This window comes from Carassius auratus, chromosome 9, assembly GCF_003368295.1.
Source record: "Carassius auratus strain Wakin chromosome 9, ASM336829v1, whole genome shotgun sequence".
Classification (NCBI taxonomy): domain Eukaryota; kingdom Metazoa; phylum Chordata; class Actinopteri; order Cypriniformes; family Cyprinidae; genus Carassius; species Carassius auratus.
In genome coordinates, this window is record NC_039251.1 from 29,755,470 (window position 1) to 29,767,457 (window position 11,988).

At 40.3% G+C, this 11,988-nt stretch overlaps 1 long non-coding RNA gene across 1 annotated transcript; it reads right to left on the reverse strand.

Annotated features, from left to right (window-relative positions):
• Positions 1-6,063: 6,063 nt before the first annotated feature.
• On the reverse strand, positions 6,064-10,552 carry LOC113108987 (uncharacterized). The gene is made up of 5 exons (XR_003292831.1): positions 10,255-10,552; positions 9,015-9,053; positions 7,878-8,036; positions 7,627-7,704; positions 6,064-6,107 (listed from the first exon to the last, which is right to left on the reverse strand). It is a non-coding gene; the product is annotated as an uncharacterized LOC113108987 (long non-coding RNA).
• Positions 10,553-11,988: the final 1,436 nt, after the last annotated feature.

Below are 11,988 nucleotides of genomic sequence, written 5' to 3' on the forward strand. Positions count from 1 at the left end.
CGTAAGAGGGAAAATCAGGGAATTCGATGCACCTGTGCCTAGTTAGGGACAGCGGTTGGTGATTGGAGGATACGCTGGACAAGGCAGTACTTAAGGCCGAGTTATTTCACAGTCTGGGAGCTCTTTCTGGTGTGTGTGAAGCACTGTGTCGTGCCCGTCTTGGTGCGCTGCTGGTGGCTGTCTAACTCTCTCTCTCCCTCAGGCTGGAATTGTATGATTGTGAAGACATCGCGAACCTTAAAGGTTGAGAAGTGAACGGATTATACGGCGAATTGAGACGACGTGAAAAAGGGGATTGGAAGCGGCATTGATGTGAGTACTAAGAGCAAGCCGAAAGTGCCCTGTATATTGACCTGGCGTTGTGTAGATCTCCCCAGGAGGAGGAGGGCGGCCCTACCCCTAATATAGCGTGGTGGGAGAGCCGAAGGAATACTTATTGAAGTAGTCACAACGACGACATCACTAGCTAGGCCGCATATTCCATCGCCAGATCCGAACCAAGCGAAGTGAAGGAAGACGGGTGTCCTTTTCGTACACTGAGTGTGGTGGGTGAGTCTTCGTGCTGTGAAAACCTATAATTTTGACGTGGTGCTGTATATTGCTGTGGGTTGCTGTGTATTGCCGTGTGTCCTGTCAGATAAACCCCCGCCTTCACGCACTCCATCGCGGGAGGACAAGGAGACTGCTGGTTCTAGCCTAGTTCAGTACAGTATATGTTGTGAGCGTGCTTCAGATCTCCGGAGATAGCACGGTACGCTGTGTTCAGCCCAGAGGTGGGAGCTATTCAAAGCAAACTAACTGTGCTTTGTGTCCAATCTGATACCTGTGGAGAGAAAAGGAAAGAGAGAGTGAGTAACACAAGGAGAAACAGAGGAAACCTGTACTTACAGTACGCTGTGTTCAGCCCAGAGGTGAGAGTCATTCAAAGCAAACTAACTGTGCTATTGTGCCCAAGTTGATACCTGTGGAGAGAAAAGGAGAGAGAGTGAATAACACGAGGAGGAATAGAGCGAACCCTGTACTTACAGTACGTTGTGTCCAGCCCAGAGGTGAAAGCCATCCAAAGCAGAGTAACTGTGTTTTGTGTCCAAGTTGATACCTGTAGAGAGGAGGAGAGAGAGTGGATAACGCGAGGAGAAATAGAGCGAAACCTGTACTTACAGTACGCTGTGTCCAGCCCAGAGGTGAGAGCCATTCAAAGCAAACTAACTGCGCTATTGTGCCCAAGTTGATACCTGTGGAGAGAAAAGGAGAGAGAGTGGGTAACACGAGGAGAGACCGAGGAAACCTGTACTTACGCCGCTGCCTGTGGAGAAAGAGAAAGCGAGTGAGCACCCAAGGAACGAACTGTGTGAACCAGTACTTACTGTGAGCTGCAATCAGCGAAGAGGTGAGAGCAAAACCAAGCCGAATTAACTGTGCCTTTGCGTCCCAGCCGTTGCCTGTGGAGGAAGAGAAAGAGAGTGAGCACCCCGAGAACGAACTGTGTGAACCAGTACTTACCGTGAGTTGTATTCAGCGAAGAGGAGGAAGAAGGAGGGCGCTACGGATACCTAAGACTCTGGCCGGGCCCCGGGTCCCACGCCCCGGATCCCCGTGGCCCCCTTGCTCCCTGACCTCTTCCCGGCCATAGCCCATCTGGAGGGCCGAGTCAGAGTTTAATTTTAATTGCCCTTTCCCTATTCCCCAAGCTATTTTTAAATATTTAAATAAAGATTGTTTTATCACGTACTTGTTCTCGTGGTGTTTGGCCATTGGGTTGGCTTTGGGGACCTCCTCGAGGTGGAAGTTGAGAAGGGGTGTGGCTTAGTCAAAGCATAGCCGCCCCTGGGTGTGACATTTGTACATGACGATCAGCGCAGACAGGCTGCAGACAGCACACATACTGATAAGACGCTCGTCAGAAAACAGACAAATAACTTCATAATCATACTTCGCGTTGTGATTAGGAGATGCTCGTTGTCATAGTTCCGTTTCTCCCAACACGGTAGGCGGAGATTATTATGCAAAGTGTTCCTAGTGACGTACATAGAGATGGGCAAAAGATTTGAAATCTATAACGACTCGTTTCAGCGATTCAGAGTCGACTGCTTACTTTAGAAGCCAATAACTTTATAAATCGTGTACTTTTTGGTTTAATTATTTGCCCATTGTTTACACTGATGGACAGCTATATCATACACTGTAATACAGGTAATTTTTGATTTCCCATCTGTGTGGCTCTTTATATTGTACAGGAAAGTCTTAATTATGATTTCAAGAGGTCTTAAATTTGGGGACGGAAAGAACAGATTTTTGATATGGCTGAATGTGACAATTAAACTTCAAAAGGCTAACATTATGATTTCATTAAATAAACATGAGCGCTGCATGTTCGAATTCCAGTGCTGTGCTTCTTTGTGTTCTGCTATAACCAGAGAAACAGTTATATACTACCAAACGCTCCACCTGCTGGCAGAATGAATTAACATTTTTAATATAACAGTTGTTTGTGTTCAGAGTTCAGACCAATGCGAAAATTGACCCATGCTTTTACCCTGCAAACACACAGAGCTTTAAATGTGAACTGGTGGATCAATAAGAAGACAATGCAATATCAAAATCTAAAAAAGTATGGCGTGTGCAATGTGGTCTGCGAATCCTGCAGTAATATCGCAATTGTTGCTTTAACTATGTGCAATTTGATATTATCCAGTATACACAAAAAAAATTACTCTTTAAACTTACTTAAGTCAATTATGGACAGTGGTTCCACACAACCAAATTGTGTTTTGATAACATTAATGGAATTTTTTTAATCTATGCAAACTCCTTGTGTTGTGACAACACAACTGAATGAGGTAGAATCTATGTGAAATAGTAATGTCCAACCAACTCAATTTATACACTTTGCTTCAACTTAAACCTGTTAAAGGAGGGGTGAAATGCTATTCAGGCCCGTCGCGACAAGGCAGGCAAACCAAGCAATTGCTTGGGGCCCCGAGCTGGCCTGGGGCCCCAAGACAACGACTGGTTAAGAATAAAATGCAACGACACTGTTTGAGCGCCCCTTTCGTTGTCAATGCAGTAACGTGTAATGACACTGTTATCGGGATCCCCCTCAAGGGGGCCCCTCTCAGTAGTCGCGAACAGCAGCCAGCCTACACGTGATCTCTGCTACCGGCAAAATACAAAACCTCCTCGGCAGTCATGAAGCGGAATTATGCTTCAGAAAGCCAGAAGAGAAAGGAAGAGGAGGATAAGAAAAAAAAAAAAAACAAGATAGTGGTAAGTGATAAATTACACTGGATATAATAGCTCTACCTGTCAGTCTTGTACAAATGGTGTAATTTTGCAGCAGGTAGGCTAGCAAAAATATGTTTATGTTAGCTACCTGCCTGAGGGCAAATGCTGCTTGTAACGAACAGTTAGTGCAATTTATTTTTTCGAAAGGAAGGAATATGATTACTGTAACATGTTTTTTAACGGGATGAGGAAGACGCAGAACAGAAATCGCGTACTGCAAAGGAGTCAGCAGTGTTTTGATTTGAGGGCGAGGGCAAATGTAAAGAGAACGTCGTGGCGTGTGTCGATTTTGAATGAATGAATTAAAAATAGGTCATTGCACTTACATCAAATCACGATATGTACTAATATCTGTAAATATTAAGCCGGAAAAGTCTATTTAAATATGAATCCTGCATGTTCTGGTCGTCTCTGTTATTGAATGGAGCAGAAGCGCGACTTCCTTTATACTGAAGCGCACGTGACGCTCGCGGTAATTTCAGCATCTGCTGTCTCACTAAAGACGTGAACACATGAACAACATCTCCAGAACTGCTCTGACAGTCACTTCATGAGCATTTGAGCGTTTGATTTGAATAAATGGTACGTCAACCCGTCAAAATAAAAGTCCTGTTTTAGACAAGTATTTGCCAGAGATGTATTACTTTTGTTCAGCAGAACATAGCCTACTCCTAAAAAAAATCTAACTTTTTTTTTTTTTAAGGTTTAATCACACAAAATTTCTTCCATGTTTTATTTTTAATAGTAAATCCCATTTGTTTACCAAAAAGTTAAGTTTGCTTAATTTCAATAATTTAAATATAAATTAAATTAATGTTTTGTGTTTAATGTTTAATGTGCATCTCAGAAAATGCTCTATTTAAAACCCCAACTGAATGGCACTTAAATTCACTTAATTCATCTGTCAACTTTATTGTCATTGTTCACAGTACAATACATAATTATAGCTGATATCCTGCACAGCCCAGAGTTTAAACTGATAAGTGTGTGCTGTCATATTATTGCAAATCACTATTGAATTCTCACCAAACTATTTTTTCAAACAGTATTTGCACTGTAAACCTTTTTTATTTATATAAAGTGTGGGTGAACTTAAACTGTATGGCTATGCTGTGGTTCCTGTAGGCTTTGCGTGCATGCAGGGGTCGGGGGGCCTCTATGTCCATTTTGCTTGGGGCCCCCAAATTCCTTCAAACGGCCCTGATGCTATTTCATGCATGCTGAGTTTTTTACACTGTTAAGGAGTTGGATTCCCATGCTAAACATGGAAAAAGTTTCAAAAATTAAGTTGTACGTTTGAAGGACTATTTTTGTTCCCAAAATACTCCTTCCGGTTTGTCACAAGTTTCTGAAAGTTTTTTTTCGAGTATGGGTCTGTGTGACGTTAGATGGAGCGGAATTTCCTTATATGGCTCCTAAGGGCACTTCTGCCGGAAGAGCGCGCGTTCCGTATAGCAGAGCACTGAGAGCACAACCGGCATTCACTGATCAGAGCGAGAGCGTCGCGAATAGTCACAAAATAAGTGTGTTTCTGGTTGCCAGGGCAAGACAACCCTGCACAGATTACCAAAAAAAAACAGCATTAAGGGACCAGTGGATGGAGTTTATTTTTACAGAGCATCAACGGAGTTGTGCAAGTGTTTTTGTTTGTTCCCTGCATTTCGAAGATGCTTGTTTTACAAACAAGGCCCAGTTTGATGACGGATTTGCGTATCGTTTATTTCTTAAGGATGATGCAATCCCAACGAAAAAAGGGTCACGATCGTGTGTTGGAACCGCAGGCGGTGAGTAAAACTGCTTCAAATATCTCTGCCTCCTTGTTAGTGCATCCGTGCTCTCAACGCAAAAGCTTACTGGCGCTCGTGATTCTTTAGCTCCGCCCACACGTCACGCCTCCAGCGGCTCGTGTTTTTCCGAGAAAAATCGGGACAGACTATCTTTCTCTTATGAATATAATAAAACTAAAGACTTTTTGGAGTTATGAAGGATGCATTACTACTCTATAGGTACTCAAGATTAACAGGATATTGAGTGAAAACGAGCATTTCACCCCCCCCCCCTTTAACTTAACTCAACATGTTTTGGTTTATTACAATCTAGCCAAATTTGTTTCACTCTATCAACATAAGGAGGTTTGTTTCAAATTACTCATTTCAATTATGGACAGTGGTTCCACACAATTAGTTCTAGTTACTTTAACACAATATTTTCTATTTAAAGTTACTCCCTTCAACAAAGCATTTTTTGTGTGTTTTGTCTTGTAATGAGACAAAAGACAAGATGTCACAAATGATCAAAGTGTATTTGTTAAACAGGCAATAAATAATTACACAAAGTAAAATACAGTTTAAATCACATTACAAAATTACACAAAATAGTAAATAAAATTCTAATTGGCATTCATGGGCAACCAGTCAAACCTTATTCCAGGAACAGGAACTGGCTCCAGAAATAACTTCTTCAGTATTCCAAATGTGTACCTCAGTTCAGGAGGGTAGCTCAAGTTCAGTCCATATATCAGTCCCAGCAACATGGTTTTGCAGACTGTAAACTGCTATAGGTCCTGAAGAACCGTATCCTTTAAAACTCCAACTTCTGCTGGACTGTTTTCAATGATGCAGCTTCAAATAGATTCCCAGGTGTCTTCTGGATCACCTCCTGATTGCTGGCAACCTCTGAATCCTAGAAGTATTTAAAAGCATGGAGAACTCAAATTCTTGTGTATTAACTTTAACAAATCATTTATTTAACCTTGAAAAAAAAAAACTCACCATATACTCCATACTGCTAGGGTCTTCATTGGATACTTCAATTTCATTAGTCTGAAGATGAAAACAACAAAATTTAGACTTTGTTTTTTTTTTTTCTAAAATTACATGAAAAAAAAAGTCAGTCATTCATCTTCTTTTGGGAAATACAGGCAAGCAGTCAAGATTGGATTCTAACAAACAGTACAGTGGAAAATGGTACACACGTCTGGACCCTGTACGGTAAGCAACAGAACTGGAATGTTCCCAGACCCAGAAACATAGTAAAGACATTAGTAAAACAGTCATGTGACATCAGTGGTTCAACCAAAATTTTACAAAGCTACAATAATACTTTTTTGTGCAAACAAAACCAAAACAGCGACTTTATTCAACAATTCTTCTCCAAATCGCATCTTCCACCATTATCAACAGCACGTAAATAATTCATGCGCATGGTGCTGCTGACCTAGAACACGCATGCGCTGAGCCTTGATTACACGCAGAGGAAAGCAATGTTCATGCCTCTTGTTACTGTCCATAATGGCGGCATATGTGATTTGGAGAAGAATTGTTGAATAAAGTCGCTATTTTTGTTTTCTTTGCACAAAATGTATTCTTGTACCTTTGTAAAAGTGTGGCTGAAGCATTGATGCCACATGGACTGTTTTACTGATGTCCTTACTATGACTCTGGGAACATTTCAGTTGCATTGCAGCCTTTATGGAGGTTCAGAAATCTCTCGCATTTTCATAAAAATATTAGGGATGCACCAATTGACCGGCCATAAATCGGAAACCGGACGGTTTTTGCTTAAAATATGCGATTGGTAATCGGCCAGCCTTTGGAATTTTTTTCGGACGATTTTTCCAGAAGTGCGCCCGCATGCTCCGACTACATTACTTCAGTGTGAAAGCAAACACGTCCCGGGATTGATTCCAGCATTGAACCCGGGTCTGGGACCTAGTAACATTGCTGGGTTCAATCCCGGGACGAGCGCTGTGTGAACAAAAGCCAGATCTAATGCCGTGTCGTAGTGATGACGCACGTTATCGTGCGACTCTTTTAGTGGCTGTTTTGAAGAAAGATCAACGTTCACTGAAAAAAAAAGTGCAAACTGTATGAAGCAGAGATCAGTTAGTTCCTCACATTCCACGGTGACACCGAGATCGTTCGCCAGATTCAGTTTAAGTATTACCTGCCTAATGTTTTCGACTTGTACATTACACGTCACGCCCTGATGTCACGTGTCGTTACGGGACCTGTATTTGCCAGAATCACAATGTGAAAGGGGCTTTATTGAGCTTTTCCTCAATATTGGACTGTAGACTGTGGACTGTCCTTCCTTCTTGTTTGTTGCTTAAAGATAAAAAAAAAATTGTCCAGTTTGCGGTATCGGCCATGAAAGATCATAATCAGGGCATCCCTAAAAAATATTATAATTTGTGCTCTGAAGATGAATGATGGTCTTACGGGTTTGAAACGACATGAGGGTGAGTAATGACATGTTTATTTTTGGGTGATCTAGCCATTTAAACACACCTGAACCAGCTAATCAAGGTTCTTGGGAATTTTAAAACAAAAAAAGTCTTACCTGAAGTTCCAGGCAGGTGTGTTAGAGCTGAACTCCACAGAACACTGGCTTTCTTAGATCAGGTCTGGACACCCCTGCCTTGCATTAAAATAAATCTATCAGTTTATAGTAATACCACATATTTTCTATTTATTGTATTAATAAACCTTATCTTATTATTTTATCTTATTATATTTTTTTTGTCAATTTCCAGTGGCCAGTGAGAGAATAATGTTTTAATACAAGGTTGTGTTGAGTGCAGTTGTTCTTACCTGTGTAGTGGGCACCAAGAGGGTTTCATTATTTGTCCAAGGACTCTTCTTCAGTATGCAAACATCTTCGTAAGTTTTGCAGTCCGGATCAAGTTGTGCAAAGATTGTTGATTCTAATGGGCCTATGGTAATTCTGTATGTCTCAAATTCTGCACAAATCTGTAAACACATGAAGTGCAAAAAAAAATTTGAACAGCAAAATCCAATTCAATGATCAAAATATTAAATGATTTATTTGTGTGAGTGATATATAGTGTCATGTTTACCATTCCTAAAAGGAGAACCTGATTACATATCTGGAGCATTTGTATAATGTGAACAGCTCAGAGTAGTGTCCGGTTTAAAGTCATTGTATGACCACACCACCATGTTCATAAACAAAGCTTCAAATACTTTCACTGTGCTAAGCCAGGGCTCTCCAAACTCAGTCGACATCTCATGGTTAGACATTTATTGATTATTTATCTTTTGCAATTAGTTAAAATATACATATTATAACAAATAAAGGTAATTACTTCCACTTTTGAAAGTCATTATGTATTACTAATACAATTAATTCATACAAATATATTTGGCACACAAAATGAGATAAGAGAGAAACTCCTATTTACCATTTGATTAGTTATATGAGGAAGTAGCTGAATGACGAATCATTCTGTCTCTTAACATATCTTATTGTAAGCCATATGTATAATATAAAGTAAAGGAAAGAGATAGGACGTTTTATTTTTGGATAAACATTTGATTAATAAATAAAATCTCTCTTAAAATACCTTTATTGGGTTATGGTAATCAAAACAGTTTGTTTTGATTTAGCGCAGAACTAAAACTTTAATGATATATTTCCCCCACTTATAAAATGATTTTATTATTAGCTAGCTCCACACTGGAGAGCTGCTTTATAACAGGAAATCAAGTTATAATTCTAGAGACACTGACTCTGTATTTTCATGTTTAATGTTGAAAAGCTATCGATTGCATAAAGGACTGTTATATAAATAAACGTGACTCGACTTTTCTTTACTGGAGTGCCTGGAGAACCTCAGAGTTCGCGCAAACATCCACATCGCTGTGTTCTTAAGAGCTGCTTTTACATCGCGGTCAGTTTTTTGTTGTGTTTATGCAGTATATATTTACATATTCATCCAATGTTCGGTTCGGATCGGATCGGTTTGCCTCAAACTAGTGATGTGTCGTTCGTGAACGAATCGTTCTTTTTGAACGAATCTTTTAGGTGAACGAATCGTTCTCGTTCACGTAATCCACTGACTCATATTTCTCGTTCAGTGAAGTTCCTCCCTCCACAGCAGCGCGGCGCTATAAGCAGCGCATGCGCAGCTCAGTGAACCGGGTAACAACTGTTTCATCCTGTCAAAGAATTACTCAACCTCGAGCCAATAGCCTTCGAGTATGAGATGTGACAGAGTATTTGATTTGTTGAATGTAGTGAACGAATACGCCCTTCAATGAACGCGTTTCATATGAGTCTGAACTAGATCTAGAGATCTTATCGTTCGTGAACGAAATGACTGAACTGGTACCCATGTCGTTCGTGAATGAGTTGAATGAGCTGATACATATCGTTCGTGAATGAAATGACTGAACTGGCACACATGTCGTTCGTGCACGACTTGAATGATACATCTCGTTCGTGAATGAAATTACTGACCTGATGGTCAGGGTATATTCTGGCAAACCGTTTACCAATCACGTTTCTCAATCGGCAAAGCACATGTCGTTCGTGCACGAGTTGAATGATTTAGTAAATCTCGTTCGTGAATGAAATGACTGAACTGGCACACATGTCATTCGTGAACGAGCTGAATGAACGGATACATGTCGTTCGTGAATGAAATGAACTGGTACATAGCTTATCTCGTTCGTGAACGAAATGAATGATAGTAAACCGGGTCAGTCTGCCATTTAGCATGTCAATCTCGCAAAAATGCAAAGCGCAGTTATAGGTACTGTACTGTGCACATACGCTTGTTTTGATATTTAGCAACTCCACGTTTAATCCACGATTGATGAATGTGAATATATAATATACAAACTGTCTGACCAAACAATTAAAATGCTATTTAGGCAAGAAAACCTTGTGCTTTGTTCATCTGAACAACTTAATTAGACTTTATATATTGAATGCGATTATACACACATTTTAATAAAGCCAGATCAGTTTTTGCAACAACTGAATACGTTCGTTGACTTAAGACATAACAACATAATACACTTTTTTTGCCATCTGCTGGCTTATTTTGTGTAATACGAAGAAATGGTCACTGAACGAATCAGTGAACGATTCTGAACGAATCATTTTGGTGAACGAACTGAAAATGAACGAATCACTAGAAAGAATCATAATTTCCACCACTACCTCAAACTGAAGTGCTATCTTCTTCTTTTGAATTGAATCAGGAGAGTGTATTACAATCTTGCGCTACAGCGCCACACTGGTCAAACTGCATTATTGCAGGCTTTCAAATTAGGCAGATACGAGATCAAACCACTAACGTTACTCAAAAACATTTGCCGACAATTTTATTTTTATCGTTGACGTTGTCGATAATGTCGAGTAATTGTTTCAGCCCTAGTGTATATATATATATATACTAAAGTAAATACATTACAGAGAGTCGTGCGCTTTGACATCTCCCAACCGCTCAAAATCATCTATTAACAGTGCATTAAACCGATTACACAATACTAGACTGCAAAACAAAAGCACCCCAAAACAGAAACTCTAAAATAAATTAAAGACTTTGACTTAACACAAGAAAAACTTTAGATTGTCTTCCCTGACTGGTACCTCTTGCTCCCCTCTGCACCAAACAACTTTGTGTTACTTCTGTTTTATTTAAATAAACAAAGTCACAACGTTTTACTTCACAATAAATATTAAAAATGCAAAACAAATTCTCCTTGTAAAGTAACAAATGACCAGTTATTAATTATTATTAACTAATGCTGAAGATGACTAAAATATGTCTTTCATCTCTCTTATCTACCTGGATATTCTCGGCCAAACTGAAATGCCTCTGGCAGTGACTCCTGCCTCTGAGTCGCGGGTCTGTCGGCGCCAGGGGGTGGGGTAGGGGGATTTTTCTCCTCCTCTCTCCGTTTCTGCAGCTCTGCATTTTCTGGTCCGTGATTTTTCATATGTTTGTACAAATTAGTTGTATTGCCACTGTATTTTAAAGATTTTCTACAAATGGTAAAAGTCGCTGTTGTCTCATTTTCGGCCTGAAAATACAGCCATACAATGCTCCTCTTGCTGCCATTCTCCGCCTTTGACTGACTGCTGTTAGAAATTCGCGGCTGAGTGTAGTGTTGCCAACTTCTTTCAATAGAAAGTAGCTAAACCCTACCTGAAAAGTCGCTAAATGACATCATATGCTAATTAGCATATTCATGACGTAAGTGCGTCATATTATCTTGCCCTTTCTATGCTCATGTACTGCGTTTTAAGGCAGCCAAAATTCTCAATAAAAGTTTTTTGTTATTATATTTTAATCTTTCTGTTGTCCGACAACGGAATTAATATTATAATGACTGAAACGCGGTCCATTAAGAACACATAACCAGCTCTCAAAGATGTTAATCTCTGCACTAAAATCCAATTCACGACATTGTCTAATGAAATCACATACACATAAGATTAAGATAATGATTGTACTGTGATCTCGGCTATACTTTTATGTAAAATAGCGTTAGAAGCAACAGAATATATTTTTTAACTGAAAGTGCTGCTCCTGTCTGCTCGCTGAACAGATCAGATGCAGAGAGAGAGAGGCGTGTGCGCACGCTGGGAGGGAGGGAGAGAGAGAGAGAGAGAGAGCTCGTGCGGCAGTACCGGAGAGTCTCGGAGACTAAATAAGGTCTGTCAAAAAAAGTCGCCAGATTTGTCGCTAGTCGCTTTTTTGGAAAAAAGTCGCTATGGGGGTCTGAAAAGTCGCTAAATCTAGCGACAAAGTCGCTAAGTTGGCAACACTGGCTGAGTGGAGCGCGCGCCTGACTGCTGGTGGTAGCGCTAGTGGTGAGTCACGTGACGGTACAACACAGGAGAGGGGGAGGAGAGCAGTGTCGAGCATGAGCAGCACTCTTGAGAGCT